Here is a 24653-nt window from a genome sequence, read left to right on the forward strand (position 1 = left end):
GATCACCGGGTTGTCTGTGGAACTTGGAAGGGTGTGTTTTATTAAGTATCCGGTTCTAGTTGTCATAAGGTCAAGGTACAACTCCAAGTCGTCCTGTTACCGAAGATCACGGCTATTCGAATAGATTAACTTCCCTGCAGGGGTGCACCACATAACCCAACACGCTCGATCCCATTTGGCCGGACACACTTTCCTGGGTCATGCCCGGCCTCGGAAGATCAACACGTCGCAGCCCCACCTAGGCTCAACAGAGAGGCCAGCACGCCGGTCTAAACCTAAGCGCACAGGGGTCTGGGCCCATCGCCCATAGCACACCTGCACGTTGCGTACGCGGCCGAAAGCAGAACTAGCCCCTTAATACAGAGCAGGCTTACATTCCAATCCGGCGCGCGCCGCTCCGTCGCTGACGTCTGAAGTGCTTCGGCTGATACCACGACGTCGGGATACCCATAACTACTCCCACGTAGATGGTTAGTGCGTATAGGCTCGTAGCCGACTCAGATCAAATACCAAGATCTCGTTAAGCGTGTTAAGTATCCACGAACGCCGAACAGGGCCAGGCCCACCTGTCTCCTAGGTGGTCTCAACCTGCCCTGTCGCTCCGCCACAAAGTAACAGTCGAGGGCTGTCGAGAACCCAGGCCCACCTCTACCGGGATGGAGCCACCTGTCCTTTCAGCCCCCTCGTCAGAATCACTTGCGGGTACTCAATGAGCTGACCCGACTTTAGTCACCATCTGTATAGTATGTATGTATGTATAGTATATACCCGTGATCACCTCCCAAGTGATCACGGCCCGATAGTATAGCAAGGCAGACTGACAAGAATGTAGGGCCAATGATGATAAACTAGCATCCTATACTAAGCATTTAGGATTGCAAGTAAGGTATCAACAGATGTAGCGACAATGTCAGGCTATGCATCAGAATAGGATTAACGAAAGCAGTAACATGCTACACTACTCTAATGCAAGCAGTATAGAGGAGAATAGGCGATATCTGGTGATCAAGGGGCGGGCTTGCCTGGTTGCTTTGGCAAGAGAGAGGGGTCGTCAACTCCGTAGTCGATCGGGGCACCAGCAGCGGCACCGGTCTCGGTGTCTACCGGAAAGAAGTAACGGAGGGGGAAGAAACAATGAATACCATGTAAACAGATGCATATCGATGCATGACAAGACAAGTAACGTTGCTAGGCGTGCCCTAGCGTGGTATGAGGTGGTACTGGTTAAGGGGGGAATCATCCGGGAAAGTATTCCCGGTGTTTCGTGTTTTCGGGCAGAGGAGCCGGAGGGGGAAAGTTGCGGGTTCGATAGGTTAGGAGGGTGTGGCGGACGAACGGACTGCGTATCCGGATTCGTCTCGTCGTTCTGAGCAACTTTCATGTACAAAGTTTTTTCATCTGAGCTACGGTTTATTTTATATAAATTTTAAAAGATTAAAATCATTTTTAGCATTTATTTAAATATTTTGATCCAACATTATCCAGAACAGTGCACGCTGACGTCAGCATGACGTCAGCATGACGTCAGCAGTCAACAGAGGCGTTGACTGGTCAACTGACGTGTGGGTCCCGTTTGTCATTGACTGTTTAGTCTAATTAATGTTTAACTAATCTAATTACTGTTTAATTAAACAAATTAGTTAATTAGGTTAATCTAATTATGATTAATTAACTTAATTAATTCCTTAATTAATTAATTAATTTAATTATTATTTATTTATTTAATATATTTTTTTTAATTCTTTTTTTATAAAACCGTTCTGGGGCGGGCCCATATGTCATAGGCCCTGGGGCATAACGGGCGACGGGTGCGGGGTGGCCCGAACGGGCGCTACGGGCACCCGACCGCAGGCAGAGGCCATGGCCCGACGCGGCTGGGCGTCGGCGGCCAAGGCGCCGGCCAAGGGAGGCAGCGGAGGTGGCCGCGGGGCGCAGCGATGAGGGGTAGCGCGGGGAGGAGGCCGCGGGTGGTGGCCGGAGTGGGGACCGGACCGGCGAGCGGGAGGCACGGGTAGCAGGGGGGCTTCGGTGGTGGCCGTGGCCAGTGACGGCGAGCGCGGGTGCCGGCGCGCTCCAGGGAAGCGCGGGCGTGGACAGAGCTCAGGGGGGGTGGTTCGCAGCGGGTGTCGCCCGAAGCAAGCGGGCGCGCGAGGGAGAAGTCGGGGACGGGCGCGTGCGGTGCGCACGCGCGGGAGCCAAGAGGGGCGGTGACCACGACGGGACAACGCGGGCGCGTGGCCACGCACGGGCGAGGGGCGACGGCGAGTGAGCGTGAGCTCGTGTGGAGAACGGCAACCGCGACGATGAGGAGAGAGGGAGATGGGGATGGCGCTCACAAGGGGTTGCAGGGGACTGGGCAGCGGGGCGCGAGGAGGAAGACGGGGACGCCGGCGACGTAGGAGAGGCAGTCCGGCGAGGTGGTCTCCGGCGACGGCGTCGAGCGCGTGGGGGTCGTTCGGGGAGGATTGGTGGAGCGAGGCGGCAACGATGGCGTTCCGGCGACGGAGTGGTGGGGCGGGGCAGCCCGGCGACGATGGGGCGGCGTCGGGCCCCGGCGTCGGGCTCGGGGGCAAGGGGATCGGGGCGAGGTGCGTTGGGGCGCCCCCGATCCAGATCGCGCGGGGGGGGGGAAGGAGAGTGGGGATCGTGGGGAAGGGGGTTAGGGTTTCGGTGCCCCCCGGGAGGGGTTATGGGGGGGACCGGGGTGGGCCGGCCTGGCCGGTTGGGTCGTGGGGCGGCCTGGTGGCCAGCTGGGCCACGAGGCCCAGCGGGGGGGGGGGGCTGTTCTGTTTTTATTTCTTTTGTTCTTTTCTTTTATTTATTCTTTTATCTTTGTTTCTTATTGTTTTAGTTTTTTGTGAAATATATACTTGGCATCTAATTTGGTATTTCAATTTAGTCCACTACCACAAAAAACTCTAGTCCCCAAATAATTTAGTTTGATAATTTATTTAATTAGTGAAGGCATTTAAATAATTAGTTTTGCTACTATTTAAATCATTATGGTGTAGTTAAGCATTTCATAAAAGTTTGGTTTCACCACCCCATTTACCTATGATTTATTCGACACATTTAGAACATTTTAGTTTTATTTTTGGAAAACTTTTGTTGTTTGCCTTAATTTCAAATTTGAATTTGAATCGTTTTCGAACTAACACGAGATTAGCGACAGTAACGGAGGTGACATGGTGTCATTAGCAGAGGTTACTGTAGCTTGATTATCCGGGCGTCACAATTCTCCTCCACTACAAGAAATCTCGTCCCGAGATTTAAGCGGTGGAGTAAGGGGCGAAGGTGTTGGTAGCGAAAAACCTAACGAGTCTTCTCGGTCTTGGTTGCTCTTCTCGAAGTGGTCGATCCATTACATTGATGTCTTCATTTTTCTGCTTCAGGTCATTAAGATGAAGTCGGCATCCTTTCTTCGGAAACTCCATCGTACTAACGAAAGAATAAAGGGGAAGCATTCCGGGAGAACGGGCCTCGGCAAGGTTGACTATTTGGTAGATAACATCGGGGAGGGAGGCGGAAAGTAACTCTCGAATTGAAACCTCCAAAATATCGAGAGCAAAGTAAGGAGTTATTATGGGAAGTTTCAAGTGGGTAGGCAATCGTTCGATGCCTGAAACAAAGTCTGAAAGGGGTTCAAGCAACGGGAATAAGTATTGTGTCCGATACCAGAATAGAGCATTAGGAAGGCGGCCCGTGAATTAAATATGAAGCCAAGCGTGGGAAAAACATTAGTAACAGGGCTGTACAGGAGAGTCAGGTTTGATCCTGTGGAACTGTGGGTTATGGGCCCACCATGTGGTTAAACGTTGAGAGAGCGGTGACATCTTGCACGGTTATGATAGCAAGGCATGCCAGAGAATAACCTGTCAGTTATGTCGGTAACAACGTCGATACCAAGGGCGAGGGACGAAGAGAACCATTTTCCTGCTCGTTGAACGAGGCGGGCCAATAGGCAAGGTTCTCGTCCATTGGTGGCTACCGAAATGTCATCAACAATAGTAACAGGGTCTTGCTGACAGAATTGTACACCGAGGTATATACATAAGCAGGAGAATATTACTGCTTAGATCATATAGATCACAAGAAAGGTTAAACCAAATAATGGAAAGGAAAATATGGTTATCAGATTAAGCAGAACAATGGAAAGGAAAATGTGTTTAAACACATATTTCAGGGTATATCCTTCCCAAGGACAAGCAGTGCATGATATCCACGACAGGATATAATGTAGAAAACTCCTTAGGTAGGGGAGAGAATTTTCATGACATTACCCATACAACGGTGTTTGGATAATTGAGCAAGAAACATTTAGCATTAGGCTTCAAATGTTCTTGTTGAAATCAGAGTATCACAGACATGCTTCGAGATAGAATTTGACATGGTCTTCAGGTGAAGATCAAACTTTGGAAACACGAAGGATCCATCAGGAATAACTTGTAGAATAAGTCTTACAATTTCCCCATGGATGAACGGATAACCTTGCTGAAAAGGAATCTATAGTGATAGGTCCTCCAGCCGAGGGGGGGGGGTGCTAGGCATGACATCATGTTACCGGGTCATCAAAGGATCAACATCATAACTCTTGGAAAATGTCCCAACCATCATATCTGACCGAGATTCAGATCCGATTGGTGTAATGATACCTCAGAGTCGGGATGTCCGAGAATAAAAGGTGCAACACAAATTGACGGGATGACACTGTAAGATTCTCGGGAAATGAACTAAGAAGGGATTTCCGTTAACAAGAGTTCATCATTAACCCAAGGTGAGGATGATGAGGTGGCTGATGGACTCAGCGATAATTCAACGAGGTATCCAAAAGATGGATCTCCACAATTATGTGGATAAGGGGATAACATCCGTCAGATCAAATGATATAATAGGATTTGCTCGAGGAAAACATACATAATTAAACATGGGTTGAACGGTGCGCCCGCAATACGGGTTGGGTTGCACGACCAATGTCAGAATGGTGATTCAATTAGCGAAGGACTTAGAATGAACTATCGCCCATTCACTTCAAAGCAATATGGTTGTTAGAAGTTTTGAATTCACACGTCATAGCTCCATTGTCGGTATTCCGGTTGAAAACAATACGGGGACCAAGGAATGAACGAAGATGGCAAGAAGTATTATGATATCAAGAATTATTAAGAGGTGGTGAAATTCTCACCACATTCTTGACAAAAAGAGATGGTAATACTTCCGAGGTAAGGAAGATCAACTGCTGGGTAGCAGTGATCTCAAGGTTTACACAAAACACGAACAAGTTGTGTTGAACGGAAGGCAATAAGGTGGTCGATGAGAACATGAATCATCGAGGGGCAAGGATGGTATTACCCATCATGAATTCAATTGAATTCCTGGAAGAGCTCATAAGGTTGATGATGATCACGACACAATTGTCGAGAGATTTCATGCAGATGTAGTCAATCAGCGACGATATCAAGTCAAAGGAATGATGAAGCAAGAGGTTATTGGAACCACCGTTACGACACAAACTCGAAATCAAGTTTGTTGGTCAAGGGGAAATGGTATGACGAGGAAGATCGACGTAAGCTTAGCTCATCGTCGAAACTGGTGCTCCCGGAATAAGGACCAGGTAGCACAGTTAAAATCTGCACGACAAGGATATAGCCAAACAGGCTAGAAATGGCGTGATCGGTTACAAACTCGTACTTAAAGAAGATTATCAAGTGTCGTTGAACCTTAATGCAGACTCGGTTCGGTTATCGGTGTCTTTGAGTGTTTAATAACTCCGAGCCCTAATCGGTGAGTATGTAGTACTTGATGAAGAACTCATAAGAAGTTATGCAGTTCCATGATAATCTCGAGATACCAGGGGGGTAATACTCGACACAAGATCAAAGTAAAGGTTGGACTGGTGTATTGATCCATAGAAGACAATTGTTTTAACTTGTCCGAGAAATGAGATCAAAGAAGAACAATCATGGTCGGAACCACGGTTGCAAAAGGCCAGATCCTAGATATAAGATGAACTTATACCAAAGGAATAATTTATTTAAAAGAAGCTTTAATGATAAGATCTACATCGTGTCCATGGGCATGAACACAAGTTCAAGGTCGACTCCCACTTCTCCAATGCATAACCTTTCATTCACTTCTCACGTTCGATGAAGATGCAGTGTTGAAATTTTATCTGGTGAAGCACCAGAAGAGTATGACTCGTGAAAACTTTCGGGTTCACACGGTTTAGAGAAGGCATATGTTCAACCCATAGGGGCTTCTTAGAGACATATACCACAAGTTTCAAGAGTAAATAACACAAGCCCGAAAGCAGAGCAAGGTTGGCCAAGCAGAGGATACAACTTAACAAAGGCATTATGTATCAGGGGAAGAACTCACAAAGTGATCAATGTGAAGGACATTGTCGGATAACAATCCAACAAAGGACTTGATGGTCCACAAAGGATCTGATACGAGTATCGGTACTCAACTAGAGGAAGAAGAATGCAAGGAGATCAGATTATAGAAACAACTGACTAACTCAATTGTCAAATGCAAAGGAATTATGATTTCCAAATCAAGGGATCAGAAGCAATGCTCTGATTAGGGATGGATAAGTTGAATAGCCTTAGGGTACAATCAACGACAATTGGATTGGTCGAGAACCAATTCCAGTTAAAAGAATGGAAGCTCAGCCGGAAAGGTAATTTATAAGGATCAATGATGATTGCGTGTATTCGCAACATATTGAGTCAACAGACTCAAAATGATAATGACAAGGAATGTCAATAAGATTTCTATACTTATGGGATTAATCATAATGAAAGCAAACAAGAATTTCCAGAGCAATAGGTTGCTGAGGATTTTCGGAATATCGGGTGGTATTTCGAAGACTTTTGTGTAACACATGAACAACTGGGGAATGAGCGGATACTCGATAAGCGTGAGAATTTATTTGAAGGGGGTATTCATGTGGCAAAGAACTGCTAGGCAGTAGGCAGAAAGTATTCTTGGAACAATAGAGAAAACTTCAGGGTATCTTGTAATAACAAGATCAATGGGGGATGATCATATGAATGGCAAGTGTAAGTAGTTATCCATACGGATTTATCGGTGGTCAGGAATAGCAAAAGTGATGGGCACAAAGTCTCGAGAGAACATCAGAGAGTATCTTCGGAATCTTCTGATGTAGCAGGCGATCCTCTGCAGTAAGGGGCTCTCCGGGTGGATGCGATCACGAGATCCTAATCTTAGAGTTAGCAAATTCATTTAACCTGAATAGTAGAGAGATCAGAGTCCCAGAGTATAGGTCGAGGAGTAAAAGATCCTACTACCACCCGATGGCGACGTGGGCCCATGGGCCACACAGCCATGTTAGTAAAAGTTTTTCAATGTCTAGACTCGACTTCGGCCAAGGAATGTGGAAGGGGGATTCCTACAGGCAGTCGGCTCTGATACCAACTTGTGACGCCCCCGATTCAATCGTACACTAATCATGCACGCAAATGTGTACGATCAAGATCAGGGACTCACGGGAAGATATCACAACACAACTCTAAAACATAAATAAGTCATACAAGCATCATAATACAAGCCAGGGGCCTCGAGGGCTCGAATACAAGTGCTCGATCATAGACGAGTCAGCGGAAGCAACAATATCTGAGTACAGACATAAGTTAAACAAGTTTGCCTTAAGAAGGCTAGCACAAACTGGGATACAGATCGAAAGAGGCGCAGGCCTCCTGCCTGGGATCCTCCTAACTACTCCTGGTCGTCGTCAGCGGGCTGCACGTAGTAGTAGGCACCTCCAGTGTAGTAGGGTCGTCGTCGACGGTGGCGTCTGGCTCCAGGACTCCAGCATCTGGTTGCGACAACCAGAAAGAAGGAAAGGGGGAAAAAGGGGGAGAAAGCAACCGTGAGTACTCATCCAAAGTACTCGCAAGCAAGGAACTATACTACATATGCATGGGTATATGTGTAAGGAGGCCATATCGGTGGACTGAACTGCAGAAAGCCAGAATAAGAGGGGGATAGCTAGTCCTATCGAAGACTACGCTTCTGGCAGCCTCCGTCTTGCAGCATGTAGAAGAGAGTAGATTGAGTCCTCCAAGTAGCATCTTCAAGTAGCATCTCCAAGCAGCATCGCATAGCATAAACCTACCCGGCGATCCTCCCCTCGTCACCCTGTTAGAGAGCGATCACCGGGTTGTCTGTGGAACTTGGAAGGGTGTGTTTTATTAAGTATCCGGTTCTAGTTGTCATAAGGTCAAGGTACAACTCCAAGTCGTCCTGTTACCGAAGATCACGGCTATTCGAATAGATTAACTTCCCTGCAGGGGTGCACCACATAACCCAACACGCTCGATCCCATTTGGCCGGACACACTTTCCTGGGTCATGCCCGGCCTCGGAAGATCAACACGTCGCAGCCCCACCTAGGCTCAACAGAGAGGCCAGCACGCCGGTCTAAACCTAAGCGCACAGGGGTCTGGGCCCATCGCCCATAGCACACCTGCATGTTGCGTACGCGGCCGAAAGCAGAACTAGCCCCCTTAATACAAGAGCAGGCTTACATTCCAATCCGGCGCGCGCCGCTCCGTCGCTGACGTCTGAAGTGCTTCGGCTGATACCACGACGTCGGGATACCCATAACTACTCCCACGTAGATGGTTAGTGCGTATAGGCTCGTAGCCGACTCAGATCAAATACCAAGATCTCGTTAAGCGTGTTAAGTATCCGCGAACGCCGAACAGGGCCAGGCCCACCTGTCTCCTAGGTGGTCTCAACCTGCCCTGTCGCTCCGCCACAAAGTAACAGTCGAGGGCCGTCGGGAACCCAGGCCCACCTCTACCGGGATGGAGCCACCTGTCCTTTCAGCCCCCTCGTCAGAATCACTTGCGGGTACTCAATGAGCTGACCCAACTTTAGTCACCATCTGTATAGTATGTATGTATGTATAGTATATACCCGTGATCACCTCCCAAGTGATCACGGCCCGATAGTATAGCAAGGCAGACTGACAAGAATGTAGGGCCAATGATGATAAACTAGCATCCTATACTAAGCATTTAGGATTGCAGGTAAGGTATCAACAGATGTAGCGACAATGTCAGGCTATGCATCCGAATAGGATTAACGAAAGCAGTAACATGCTACACTACTCTAATGCAAGCAGTATAGAGGAGAATAGGCGATATCTGGTGATCAAGGGGGGGGGGCTTGCCTGGTTGCTCTGGCAAGAGAGAGGGGTCGTCAACTCCGTAGTCGATCGGGGCACCAGCAGCGGCACCGGTCTCGGTGTCTACCGGAAAGAAGTAACGGAGGGGGAAGAAACAATGAATACCATGTAAATAGATGCATATCGATGCATGACAAGACAAGTAACGTTGCTAGGCGTGCCCTAGCGTGGTATGAGGTGGTACTGGTTAAGGGGGGAATCATCCGGGAAAGTATTCCCGGTGTTTCGTGTTTTCGGGCAAAGGAGCCGGAGGGGGAAAGTTGCGGGTTCGATAGGTTAGGAGGGTGTGGCGGACGAACGGACTGCGTATCCGGATTCGTCTCGTCGTTCTGAGCAACTTTCATGTACAAAGTTTTTTCATCTGAGCTACGGTTTATTTTATATAAATTTTAAAAGATTAAAATCATTTTTAGCATTTATTTAAATATTTTGATCCAACATTATCCAGAACAGTGCACGCTGACGTCAGCATGACGTCAGCATGACGTCAGCAGTCAACAGAGGCGTTGACTGGTCAACTGACGTGTGGGTCCCGTTTGTCATTGACTGTTTAGTCTAATTAATGTTTAACTAATCTAATTACTGTTTAATTAAACAAATTAGTTAATTAGGTTAATCTAATTATGATTAATTAACTTAATTAATTCCTTAATTAATTAATTAATTTAATTATTATTTATTTATTTAATATATATTTTTTTAGTTTTTTTTATAAAACCGTTCTGGGGCGGGCCCATATGTCATAGGCCCTGGGGCATAACGGGCGACGGGTGCGGGGTGGCCCGAACGGGCGCTACGGGCACCCGACCGCAGGCAGAGGCCATGGCCCGACGCGGCTGGGCGTCGGCGGCCAAGGCGCCGGCCAAGGGAGGCAGCGGAGGTGGCCGCGGGGCGCAGCGATGAGGGGTAGCGCGGGGAGGAGGCCGCGGGTGGTGGCCGGAGTGGGGACCGGACCGGCGAGCGGGAGGCACGGGTAGCAGGGGGCTTCGGTGGTGGCCGTGGCCAGTGACGGCGAGCGCGGGTGCCGGCGCGCTCCAGGGAAGCGCGGGCGTGGACGGAGCTCAGGGGGGGGGGGTGGTTCGCAGCGGGCGTCGCCCGAAGCAAGCGGGCGCGCGAGGGAGAAGCCGGGGACGGGCGCGTGCGGTGCGCACGCGCGGGAGCCAAGAGGGGCGGTGACCACGACGGGACAACGCGGGCGCGTGGCCACGCACGGGCGAGGGGCGACGGCGAGTGAGCGTGAGCTCGTGTGGAGAACGGCAACCGCGACGATGAGGAGAGAGGGAGATGGGGATGGCGCTCACAAGGGGTTGCAGGGGACTGGGCAGCGGGGCGCAAGGAGGAAGACGGGGACGCCGGCGACGTAGGAGAGGCAGTCCGGCGAGGTGGTCTCCGGCGACGGCGTCGAGCGCGTGGGGGTCGTTCGGGGAGGATTGGTGGAGCGAGGCGGCAACGATGGCGTTCCGGCGACGGAGTGGTGGGGCGGGGCAGCCCGGCGACGATGGGGCGGCGTCGGGCCCCGGCGTCGGGCTCGGGGGCAAGGGGATCGGGGCGAGGTGCGTTGGGGCGCCCCCGATCCAGATCGCGCGGGGGGGGGGGGAGGAGAGTGGGGATCGTGGGGAAGGGGGTTAGGGTTTCGGTGCCCCCCGGGAGGGGTTATGGGGGGGGACCGGGGTGGGCCGGCCTGGCCGGTTGGGTCGTGGGGCGGCCTGGTGGCCAGCTGGGCCACGAGGCCCAGCGGGGGGGGGGGGGGGGCTGTTCTGTTTTTATTTCTTTTGTTCTTTTCTTTTTATTTATTCTTTTATCTTTGTTTCTTATTGTTTTAGTTTTTTGTGAAATATATACTTGGCATCTAATTTGGTATTTCAATTTAGTCCACTACCACAAAAACTCTAGTCCCCAAATAATTTAGTTTGATAATTTATTTAATTAGTGAAGGCATTTAAATAATTAGTTTTGCTACTATTTAAATCATTATGGTGTACTTAAGCATTTCATAAAAGTTTGGTTTCACCACCCCATTTACCTATGATTTATTCGACACATTTAGAACATTTTAGTTTTATTTTTGGAAAACTTTTGTTGTTTGCCTTAATTTCAAATTTGAATTTGAATCGTTTTCGAACTAACACGGGATTAGCGACAGTAACGGAGGTGACGTGGTGTCATTAGCAGAGGTTACTGTAGCTTGATTATCCGGGCGTCACACTCTCCATGATGAGGAGGGAGTAGTTCACCGTCGAGGCTGAGGGTATGTACCAGTAGCTATGTGTTTGATCTCTCTCTCTCTCTTTCTCTCGTGTTCTCTCTCGTGTTCCCTCTATGGCACGATCTTGATGTATCCCAAGCTTTGCTATTGTAGTTGGATCTTATGATGTTTCTCCCCCTCTACTCTCTTGTGATGAATTGAGTTTTCCCTTGGAAGTTATCTTATCGGATTGAGTCTTTTATGAGAACACTTGATGTATGTCTTGCCGTGCTTATCTGTGGTGACAATGGGATATCATGTGCCACTTGATGTATGTTTTGGTGACCAACTTGTGGGTTCCGCCCATGAACCTATGCATAGGGGTTGGCACACGTTCTTGACTCTCCGGTAGAAACTTTGGGGCACTCTTTGAAGTACTTTGTGTTGGTTAAATAGATGAATCTGAGATTGTGTGATGCATATCGTATAATCATGCTCACGGATACTTGAGGTGACAATGGAGTATCTAGGTGATATTAGGGTTTTGGTTGATTTGTGTCTTAAGGTGTTATTCTAGTACAAACTCTTGAATAGATTGATCTGAAAGAATAACTTTGAGGTGGTTTCGTACCCTACCATAATCTCTTCGTTTGTTCTCCGCTATTAGTGGCTTTGGAGTGGCTCTTTGTTGCATGTTGAGGGATTGTTATATGATCTATCTGTGTTATTATTGTTGAGAGGACTTGCACTAGTGAAAGTATGAACCCTATGCCTTGTTTCCTATCATTGCAATACCATTTACGCTCACTTTTATCATTAGTTACCTTGCTTTTTTTATAATTTCAGATTACAAATACCTTTATCTACCATCCATATTGCACTTGTATCACCATCTCTTCGCCGAACTAGTGCACCTATACAATTTACTATTGTATTGGGTGTGTTGGGGACACAAGACACTCTTTGTTATTTGGTTGCAGGGTTGCTTGAGAGAGACCATCTTCATCCTACGCCTCCTACGGATTGATAAACCTTAGGTCATCCACTTGAGGGAAATTTGCTACTATCCTACAAACCTGTGCACTTGCAGGGCCAACAACGTATACAAGAAGAAAGTTGTGTAGTAGACATCAACGATCAACATGAATATGTTCACCAATGATGACTAGTACATCTCACGTGATGATCGGACACGGCCTAGATGACTCAGATCATGTATCACTTAGATGACTAGAGGGATGTCTATCTGAGTGGGAGTTAATTAAATAATTTGATTAGATGAACTTAATTATCATGAACTTAGTCTGAAATCTTTGCAATATGTCTTGTAGATCAAATGGCCCACACTAATGTTGCCCCCAACTTCAACGCGTTCCTAGAGAAAACCAAGCTGAAAGACGATGGTAGCAACTATACGGACTGGGACCGGAACTTGAGGATTATCCTCATAGCTGCCAAGAAAGCATATGTCCTTGATGCACCGCTAGGTGAAGCACCAGTTTTCCCAACAACTCAAGACGCTATGAATGCCTAGCAGTCACATAGTGATGATTACTCCCTAGTTCAGTGCGGCATGCTTTACAGCTTAGAATCGGGGCTCCAAAAGTGTTTTGAGCAGCACAGAGCATATGAGATGTTCCAAGAGCTGAAAATGGTTTTCCAAGCTCATGCCCAAGTCGAGAGATATGAAGTCTCCGACAAGTTCTACAGTTGTAAGATGGAGGAGAATAGTTCTGTCAGCAAGCACATACTCAAAATGCATGGGTTGCACAACCGCTTGTCTCAGCTCGGAGTTAATCTCCGGATGATGCGGTCATTGACAGAATCCTCCAGCCGCTTCCACCTAGCTACAAGAGCTTTGTGATGAATTTCAATACGCAGGGGATGGTGAAAACCATTCCTGAGGTATTTTCAATGCTGAAATCAGCGGAGGTGGAGATCAAAAAGGAACATCAAGTGTTGATGGTCAATAAAACCACTAGTTTCAAGAAAGGCAAGGGTAAGAAGAACTTCAAGAAGGACGGCAAGGGAGTTGCCGTGCCCGATAAGCCAGCTGCCGGGAAGAAGCCAAAGCATGGACCCAAACCTGAGACTGAGTGCTTTTATTGCAAGGGAAACGGTCACTGGAAGCGGAACTGCCCCAAGTACTTAGCGGACAAGAAGGCCGGCAACACCAAAGGTATATGTTATATACATGTTATTGATGTGTACATTACCAGTACTCGTAGTAGCTCCTGGGTATTTGATACCGGTGCGGTTGCTCATATTTGTAACTGAAAAGAGGAGTTGCGGAATAAGCGGAGACCGGTGAAGGACAAGGTGACGATGCGCGTCGGAAATGGTTCCAAGGTCGATGTGATCGCCGTCGGCACGCTGCCTCTACATTTACCTATGGGATTAGTTTTAAACCTCAATAATTGTTATTTAGTGTCAGCTTTGAGCATGAACATTGTATCTAGATCTCGTTTAATGCAAGATGGCTACTCATTTAAATATGAGAATAATGGTTGTTCTATTTATATGAGAGATAAGTTTTATGGTCATGCCCCGCTGGTCAATGGTTTATTCTTAATGAATCTCGAACCTGATGTTACACATATTCATAGTGTGAATACCAAAAGATGTAAGGTTGATAATGATAGTCCCACATACTTGTGGCACTGCCGCCTTGGTTACATTGGTGTCAAACACATGAAGAAGCTCCATGCAGAAGGACTTTTGGAGTCTCTTGATTACGAATCATTTGACACGTGCGAACCATGCCTCATGGGCAAAATGACCAAGACTTCGTTCTCCGGAACAATGGAGCGAGCAACCAACTTATTGGAAATCATACATACTGATGTGTGCGGTCCAATGAGCGTTGAGGCTCGCGATGGCTATCGTTATGTTCTCACCCTCACTAATGACTTAAGTAGGTATGGGTATGTCTACTTGATGAAACACAAGTCTGAGACCTTTGAAAAGTTCAGGGAATTTCAGAGTGAGGTAGAGAATCAACGTGACAGAAAAATAAAGTTCTTACGATCAGATCGTGGGGGAGAATATTTGAGTCATGAATTTGGTACAAACTTAAGGAAATGTAGAATTGTTTCACAACTCATGCCGCTTGGAACACCTCAGCGTAATGGTGTGTCCGAACATCATAATCGCACTCTATTGGATATGGTGCGATCTATGATGTCTCTTACCGATTTGCCGCTATCATTCTGGGGATATGCTTTAGAGATAGCCATATTCACTTTAAATAGGGCACCATCTAAATCTATTGAGACGACACCGTATGAATTATGGTTTGGGAAGAAACATAAGATGTCGTTTCTAAAAGTTTAGGGATGCGATGCTTATGTTAAGAAACTTCAACCTAAAAAGCTCGAACCCAAGTCAGAAAAATGCATCTTCATAGGATACTCTAAGAAAACCATTGGGTATACCTTCTACCTCAGATTCGAAGGCAAGATCTTTGTTGCCAAGAATGGATCCTTTCTGGAGAAAGAGTTTCTCTCGAAAGAAGTGAGTGGGAGGAAAGTAGAACTTGATGAAGTACTGCCTCTTGAACCGGAAAGTAGCGCAGCTCAAGAAGATGTTTCTATGGTTCCTGCACCGACTAGAGAGGAAGTTAATGATGATGATCAAGGTACTTCAGATCAAGTTGCTACTGAACTTCGTAGGTCCACATGGACACATTCCACACCAGAATGGTATGGCAACCCTTCGAACTATGAAGAAGCGATGGCGGGCCCAGATTCCAACAAATGGCTTGAAGCCATGCAACCCAAGATAGGATCCATGTATGAAAACAAAGTATGGACTTTGACAGACTTGCCCGATGATCGGCGAGCGATAGAAAATAAATGGATCTTTAAGAAGAAGACGGACGCGGATGGTAATGTTACCATCTATAAAGCTCGGCTTGTCGCTAAGGGTTACCGACAAGTTCAAGGGGTTGACTATGATGAGACCTTCTCACCCGTAGCAAAGCTGAAGTCCGTCCGAATCATGTTAGCGATTGCCGCATTCTATGATTATGAGATATGGCAAATGGACGTCAAAACGGCGTTCCTTAATGGCTTCCTTAAGGAAGAATTGTATATTTTGCAGCCGGAAGGTTTTGTCGATCCTAAGAATGCTAACAAGGTATGCAAGCTCTACCGCTCCATCTATGGGCTGGTGCAAGCATCTCGGAGTTGGAACATTCGCTTTGATGAAATGATCAAAGCGTTTGGGTTTATACAGACTTATGGAGAAGCCTGCGTTTACAAGAAAGTGAGTGGGAGCTCTGTAGCATTTCTCATATTATATGTGGATGACATACTATTGATGGGAAATGATATAGAACTTTTGCAAAACATGAAGGGCTACTTGAATTAGTGTTTTTCAATGAAGGACCTTGGAGAAGCTGCTTACATATTAGGCATCAAGATCTATAGAGATAGATCAAGATGCCTCATAGGTCTTTCACAAAGCACATACCTTGATAAGATATTGAAGAAGTTCAATATGGATCAGTCCAAGAAGGGGTTCTTGCCTGTATTGCAAGGTGTGAAATTGAGCTCGGCTCAAAGCCCGACCACGACAGAAGATAGAGAAAAGATGAGTGTCATCCCCTATGCCTCAGCCATAGGGTCTATTATGTATGTCATGCTGTGTACCAGACCTGATGTAAACCTTGCCGTAAGTTTGGTAGGAAGGTACCAAAGTAATCCAGGCATGGAACACTAGAAAGTGGTCAAGAATATCCTAAAGTACTTGAAAAGGACTAAGGATATGTTTCTCGTTTATGGAGGTGACGAAGAGCTCGTCGTAAAGGGTTATGTCGATGCTAGCTTCCAGACAGATCTGGATGACTCCAAGTCACAAACCGGATACGTGTATATTTTGAATGATGGGTGTCAGTGTGAAATCCGGCATATCTCGTAGTAGGGGTCCTAAGCTATGCGTCTTGGAGCGATGGTAACATGGACACGGGGTTTTACCTAGCTTTGGGCTCTCTTGAAGAGATAATACCCAACATGCTGCTTTTGATTGTATTCATATGGGTGTAGCACAGAGTACACGTATCTACCACAAGATTGTAGTAATGAATATGAGATTGTCTATTGACTAGCCTGGCCTTAGTTTATATAAGAAACCGGAAGCCTAGGTTTTAGGAGAGTCCTTGTCTTGGGCGCCAAGTCTTGTGGAGTCTTCCTTGTATGCATCAGGAGCTGTCCGAACTGGCCCATGAGTATACGGCCGTGGGGGTCCTCGACCCAATCTAATTGATCGGGAGACGACGTGGTGAGTACCCCCTAGTCCAGGACACCGTCAGTAGCCCCCTGATCCGGTCTTCAAGTTGGGGACGCTCCTCAGTTCCTCCGAACTGCTCTTCGTCTTCGGTCATTGGTCTTGAAAACTTGTTCAACAAATATTCTTATCTTCGATCTTGAGGATCGGCGAAGTGCATCCGAAGAGCTTATACGTCGGGTATCCGAGGAGCCCCTTTAAGTTTTCCGCCTTTATCAATGCCTTGTTATTTTTATGCCCTACCTCGGGTTTGGAGTTGTTCCCGGGAGGCAGTGTCCTCTTGCGTCCGAGCTCCAACGCTGGACTGCATTCGAGGTATCTTTCCCAGCCGAGCATCAACGTTGGACCGCTTCCGAGCTCCAACGCCGGAATGTATCCGAGCTCCACGGCCAGAATGTATCCGAGCTCCACCGCCAGACTGCATTGGAGGAGTATTGTTACAGCCGAGCTCCAATGCCGGACTGTATCCGAGCTCCAATGCCGGACTATGTCCAAGCTCCAACGCCGGACTATGTCCAAGCTCCAACGCCGGACTATATCCTAGGTGTCATAGATCACCTTGGTTCAAAAAAGTTGAAGGAGTTTAGCTGAGCTTAATGCCGGAAATGCCCTCTACAGAGCCAGCCACCAGCGTCCGAGCTTTATGCCGGACTGCTTCCGAGGTGTCTATTGTATTCGAGCACCAACGCCGGACTGTATCCAAGGTGGTGCACCACCTTGGCCATGGGCTGATTTTTATGAATTTAATTCCGAATTATGCAATGTAAACTCTGCTGAGATGTACAGCCAGTAGCCCTCAAGGTGCGTGTTGGCCTAATATCCGGGATGCACTTGAAGGAAAAATTCAAACCGCTGACCCAAGTAGCCCCAGAGACTCAGGCTGATTTATAAAATCAGCCTGAGGATCAATTCCCAGCTCGGCAACATACTTAGGAATAGAAATGTGGTGTGCAAAGTCCTCAAGACTCAGGTTGGGTGCGGCCGACCAACCTGAGGATAATAATCTCCTCGACAACTATATTGCATTTTAAATTTTCTGCATAGGATTGTCAATGCAGTAGCCCCCGAGACACTGGTCGGGTGGCAACACAAGATCAGGGGATCGATGTACCCTTTTAATATTTGTAAATAATAAGCCCGAAGCCCAGTAGCCCCCGAGCCTTAATGCAGGCACGGGAGGCCGTATTAAGGATCGATATCCATAGTAAAATCACAAATTATATGTAATGACTCTATGTATCCAAGTACTTTACGTCACTAATGCTCGGATCCGCATTGTACAAAACTTTGTTGACCGACCATCGGCTTTAACCTCCTCGGCCAGCAGCCGAGGGGTGTTTGTCCTACTTTATAAAGCCTTTATGAGGGCAAAGATTTACAGCAAACAAAGCAATCCGGCCATACGGTTTTATAAACAAAGGTATGCAGAGAGATATGTTATATTCATTGTTTAACATAAGAAACATCGTCCAAAGAAAATAGTCCCGCTATCGGTACCTTTCTTTGGGTTGTCATGCTAAGCATGATCATGAAACCTTAGCTCCGATCAACGTGGGAGGAAAATACTAAGGATTTAGTTCGGGAAAAGCTTCCAAACTCTGTGGTCTAAATGAACCCAAATTTTTACTTTCGTTGCGGCCATTTATAATCTGAAAGTGGCCCATTGTCGGCTTCTACCCCTTTGTAGATGCTATGCAGGGTGTTTCCGAAATAACAAAACAACCCTTAGCCGACGTCTCGGTGCCTGAAGGTGGTTGTGTTGGCGGAAACGAGGCAATCAGATATGCGAGCTTTATAACTTTCACATAGTCATAGGAGCTTAAAGTTGGGAGGCCAGCAAGTAGCCCCCCGGTAAGTGTTCGGCCATAGCCGAAGTCAAGCCGTAAACATTTCGGCCAATGTTATTAACGGCCCATCATTTGATATAGTCATCGGACCGTTGACCAGTTTATGCTTATTGTGACAGTCAGTTTTCGGCTTTCTCCACTGCGGTGCTTAACCATGCGAGCTGGAAGCACAATCGCAGTGGTTCTCCCATTGTACAGCTAGCCTAACAAAGCGGAACATAGGAGGCAAGCACAGGAGCCGGGCAACCCAACTATTGACCGAAGACACAATTCGAAACTGATGCATATATAGCAATATCCGAGAATTTTTGCCGAATCCCTAAAGGTGTCCGGCGTTGCATTGCAGGACTTATGCGGAAAACACACAAATAGTTGAAAACTGCTGCAGGATTGGAAAACCAAAAAACCTCAGTAAAAACTCGACGTCCGAACTAGATTAATTGTTCGGTGCCAATCAGAAAATTGGTCTTAGAAAAAAATTGTGCTTCTGTCGTGCTTTAACATGACACATCCTATCTCAAGACTTCAAGCGGGTCAGCCTACGGCTTCAACCTCCTATCCTGAAGGCTGAGTACTTCTTGCTAGGCCAGTTTAGCAAACTTTAGCGGCTTTGAGAGGGAAATCCGGCTATTGAGCACACACTCGCGTCGAAAAAAGGAGTGATAGAAAAAAGACTTTGCAATGACTAGGAAGAAGAACACTTATTATAAAACAACTCACATAATTTTAAGAGCCCCCGAATGACTTGGGTAAAAGAATTTTATGTAAAATGATTGTATGTACCGAAGTACTTGTATCATATTTGTGTTCACCCGAACTTTATATGCGTCTTAACCGACCGTCGGCTTCTCCCTCTTCGGTCGAGGACCGAAAAGTGTTATGTACTCCACCTGTCGAGAATATCGATGGTGTCTCTGATAACCAGGCAATCAGGCCATAAGGCTGTAACAGACAAAGCGCGCTCAGGGAACTTATGCTATATTACTAACAAAGTGTAAGGAGCATCTTCGAAGAAAATAGTACCCCCACTGATACCTTTCTTTGGTGCTCATTGTCATTATGAGACTTGTGCAATAGATTTTTTGTACTCATGACTTCCGTTGTGTGCCGACCATAATTGAAAACAGTAAGAGCGCTAGCTTTCGGCTTCACCCAGTCTGAGGTCCGGCTTGGGTGACCCAATCGTGACAATCGCAGAGGTGCTCCCTTTACTCCCTAGCCGAACAATCGGGAACATAGGGGTAAACACAAGAGCAAGGCAACCCAGCTTGCAAATCACTTAGGTCAATATGGTGCATATTGTGGCGTAATACACGAACAAGGAACGAAGCCGTACAAGTATAATCATATGCAAGAGGAAAAGCTCCAGCAAGGGAGCCCCCAAGTAAACGGGGTATTTGAATTTGTGTGTCACAAAAAAAGTTTGGACAAGGAAGTTTTTCACAAAAAACTTTTTGCTAAAATAAGTATAATGCTTGGTCGGACCAAACAAAATTTAAAATTTTAAAACTTTGAGCATGAAAGCGACTTAGCTGGTTAATGTGTTCGGCATTGATGATCCGGTCCGAGCTTACGGCGGGACAAGGTCCCAGCCCCCAAGCCGGTCCCGAGGTGGCGGAGCAAAGAGCTCGGCAATCGAAGTGGTGACATAGTACGGCCAATGCAGGCTGACAGAGTGACGCCGAAGTCCCCGGCGTGGGGTAACGAAGTGTTGATAATGCCCCCCCGTCCAGCCGAGATGACGTAGTATGTTAGTACGCCGAGGTGGCAACACTGCCCGACCCGGATCATTTTCCTGTGCACAAAAAATAGTGCGAACTGGAGATAATAGTAAAAAAATTGTTGCATAATAAAGGATTTATGCAAAGTGAGTAATAAAAGAAATATGGCATGTGCGCCGAACACTCGATGAGGTGGAGCTTTCTTGGCGATGTTGAAGTCCCCGAGGCAACCGAACACGTCGGTATGGCAACGCGACAACAAGTTGATCATGCGAGCCGATTTATGCCGATTGGGACGACGGTGTCGGCTTGCCGAAGAGACCACGTGATGTAGTTTGAAGACCATTACATGCTTAATTAAATAATATAAAGGGAGAAAGGAAAAAAGGAGGTCAAATCTCCATGTGGTTGCGCTGAGCCGAACTCTCTTCGGACCCAATGGGCGTTGTTGCGCCAGGTAATGCGCGGTGTAAGTCAATTGCCTGCACAGACAAAATAGTGCAAGGCCAGAGATGATAATATATGTTTTTTATATAAAAAATGTCCTCTACTTAATTAACTTAAGTAAAGTAGATAATTAAAGAAATATGGCCTGAACGCCGAGGTCGTCCCGAAAGAGTGGCTGTGTGGAGATGTCGTCACAGGAGTGTGCGCCGAGGTGACACCGTCGGCATGATCCAAGCTCATTGTGCGGAGATGTCAGGTGAAGTGGTTGTCGGCCTGCCATAATGACGGGGCGGCGGACCAGCCCGGTGTATGTATGGCACCTATGTCCAAACAGATGAACCTGCGTACCCAAGAGTGCACATCAAAAGCAAAGAGTTTTTTGGATACACTAAATTATACAGAGTAATAAAAGTGGAATAAGTGCACCTGATCTATAGCCTTAGCGGTGGAAAAACTGTCCAAAACTTCTATATATCTGGATGTGTAACCTGGTCGATCCCATATGTGGTGCGTGAGTACTAGTAATAGTACTAGTACGGCATGGGGTCGAAGTTCGTGTCGATGCAGGGCGTACGCGTGATGCGGTGAAGACATGATAAAATCCGATTTCGCAAGGCGGTCTGAGTTCCAGACGCGTTGTTCAATGGACCGCGGACAGGAAACCGGTTGTACTGCGATCTGTATACACAAAATAGTGCAGACTGGCAAAAATATGAGGCACGGATAATTTATGCTATATGAAATTATGAGGAAGAATAGCACCTGATTTGCTCAATGACGGATGCAATGATCCGAAGAAAAAACGACAACCGGCGTTGTCAAGCATGTATGGGTCACGTCATTGTACTACTTTTCCTAGTATTGAGTACTAGGCTCCCATGTGAGGAGGAATCAACAGGATCGAGGTGGACTATTCAACGATTAGATAAAGATGGACTATGTAGTCAGCTCCCAAGGAACCAGCATGCGTGATTAGATCGGCATGTGTGCGCGTCCATTCGGCTAGCAGCCGCAGAAGCATCAAAGTATCAGATGGCGGCCGCCGCATAACAAATCGAAACGGCAGAGTAGATCGGTTATCCCTGTAGGTTTCAATCCAGAATACGTCTGCAAAGAAAATTTCATAGATTGACAGAGAATAATTTGCAAGAAATAGATATCTACAAAACAGATCCAACTGAAAAAATATAACCGGATTATCCCATCAATCCGCGACTATCGCCCAACAGGCTCTCAACGAAAGCACCAATGTCGGTGTCAAATCCGGCATATCTCGTAGTAGGGGTCCTAAGCTAGGCGTCTTGGAGCGATGGTAACATGGACACGGGGTTTTACCCAGCTTTAGGCTCTCTTGAAGAGATAATACCCTACATGCTGCTTTTGATTGTATTCATATGGGTGTAGTACAGAGTACACATATCTACCACGAGATTGTAGTAATGAATATGAGATTGTCTATTGACTAGCCTGGCCTCGGTTTATACAAGACACCAAAGGCCTAGGGTTTAGGGGAGTCCTTGTCTTGGGCGCCAAGTCTTGTGGAGTCTTCCTTGTATGCGGCAGGAGCTGTCCGAACTGTCCCATGAGTATACGGCCGTGGGGGTCCTCGGCCCAATCTAATTGATCGGGAGACGACGCGGTGAGTACCCCCTAGTCCAAGACACCGTCAGTGGGGTAGTAAGCTGGTGCAGTTGCAAGCAAAGCGTCATGGCGGGATCTACATGTGAAGCGGAGTACATGGCAGCCTCGAAGGCAGCACATGAAGCAATCTGGATGAAGGAGTTCATTACCGACCTAGCAGTTATTCCCAATGCGTCGGGCCTGATGACTCTCTTCTGTGACAACACTGGAGCTATTGCCCTTGCCAAGGAGCCCAGGTTTCACAAGAAGACCAGGCATATCAAGCGTCGCTTCAACTCCATTCGTGAAAATGTTCAAGATGGAGACATATATATTTGTAAAGTACATACGGATCTGAATGTTGTAGATCCGTTGACTAAACCTATTCCACGAGCGAAACATGATCAACACCAGAACTCTATGGGTGTTCGATTCATCACAATGTAACTAGATTATTGATTCTAGTGCAAGTGGGAGACTGTTGGAAATATGCCCTAGAGGCAATAATAAAATGGTTATTATTATATTTCCTTGTTCATGATAATTGTCTACTATTCATGCTATAATTGTATTGACCAGAAACCGTAATACATGTGTGAATACATATACCACAACATGTCCCTAGTGAGCCTCTAGTTGACTAGCTCGTTGATCAACAGATGGTCATGGTTTCCTGACTATGGACATTGGATGTCATTGATAACGGGATCACATCATTAGGAGAATGATGTGATGGACAAGACCCAATCCTAAGAATAGCACAAGATCATATAGTTTGTTTGCTAAAGCTTTTCTAATGTCATGTATCATTTCCTTAGACCATGAGATTGTGTAACTCCCGGATACCGTAGGAGTGCTTTGGGTGAACCAAACGTCACAACGTAACTGGGTGACTACAAAGGTGCACTACAGGTATCTCCAAAAGTGTTTGTTGGGTTGGCACGAATCGTGACTGGGATTTGTCACTCCGTATGACGGAGAGGTATCTCTGGGCCCACTCGGTAATGCATCATCATAATGAGCTCAATGTGACTAAGTAGTTAGTCACGGGATCATGCATTATGCAAAGAGTAAAGTGACTTGCCGGTAACGAGATTGAACGAGGTATTGAGATACCGACGATCGAATCTCGGGCAAGTAACGTACCGATTGACAAAGGGAATTGTATACAGGATTGCTTGAATCCTTGACATCGTGGTTCATCCAATGAGATCATCGTGGAACATGTGGGAGCCAACATGGGTATCCAGATCCTGCTTTTGGTTATTGGCCGGAGAGATGTCTCGATCATGTCTGCATGATTCCCGAACCCGTAGGGTCTACACACTTAAGGTTCGATGATGCTAGGTGTAGGATCGAAAGTATGTCTAGAGGGGGGGTGATTAGACTACTTGACCAAATAAAAATCTAGCCTTTCCCAATTTTAGTTCTTGGCAGATTTTAATAGCTTAGCACAATTCAAGCAATCTTAACGCAATTCAAGCAATCATGCAATGATTATATAAGCAGCGAAAAGTAAAGCACGCAACTTGCAAGAATGTAAAGGGAGGGGTTTGGAGAGTGCAAATGCAATAGGAGACACGGATATTTTGTCGTGGTTCTGATAGGTGGTGCTATCGTACATCCACGTTGATGGAGACTTCAAACTACAAAGGATAACGGCTGCGCGAGTCCATGGAGGGCTCCACCCACGAAGAAGAAACCTTGTCTATCCCACCATGGTCGTCGCCCATGAAGGACTTGCCTCACTCGGGTAGATCTTCACAAAGTAGGCGATCTCCTTGCCCTTACAAACTCCTTGGTTCAACTCCACAATCTTGACGGAGTCTCCCAAGTGACACCTAACCAATCTAGGAGACACCACTCTCCAAAAAGTAATAAATGGTGTGTTGATGATGAACTCCTTGCTCTTGTGCTTCAAATGATAGTCTCCCCAACACTCAACTCTCTCTCACAGGATTTAGATTTGGTGGAAAGAAGATTTGAGTGGAAAGCAACTTGGGGAAGGCTAGAGATAAAGATGCATGTGGTAGGAATGGAATATCTTGACCTCAACACAAGTGTAGGTGGTTCTCTCTTAGAAAATGTATGTTGGAAGTGTAGGTATGTTCTGATGGCTCTCTTCCCGAATGAAGAGTGGGTGGAGGGGTATATATAGCCTCCACACAAAATCTAACTGTTACAAACAACTTACCAAACTTGGTGGGACCGAATCATTAAACTTAGTCAGATCGATTTAGTTCATAATGTGACTGTTAGGCATTTCGGTGGGACCGACATGTCAACTCGGTGGGACCGATATCATTAGGGTTAGGGCATAACGTAATCTCGGTG

The sequence above is a fragment of the Triticum aestivum genome, chromosome 5B, assembly GCF_018294505.1.
Source record: "Triticum aestivum cultivar Chinese Spring chromosome 5B, IWGSC CS RefSeq v2.1, whole genome shotgun sequence".
NCBI classification, from domain to species: domain Eukaryota; kingdom Viridiplantae; phylum Streptophyta; class Magnoliopsida; order Poales; family Poaceae; genus Triticum; species Triticum aestivum.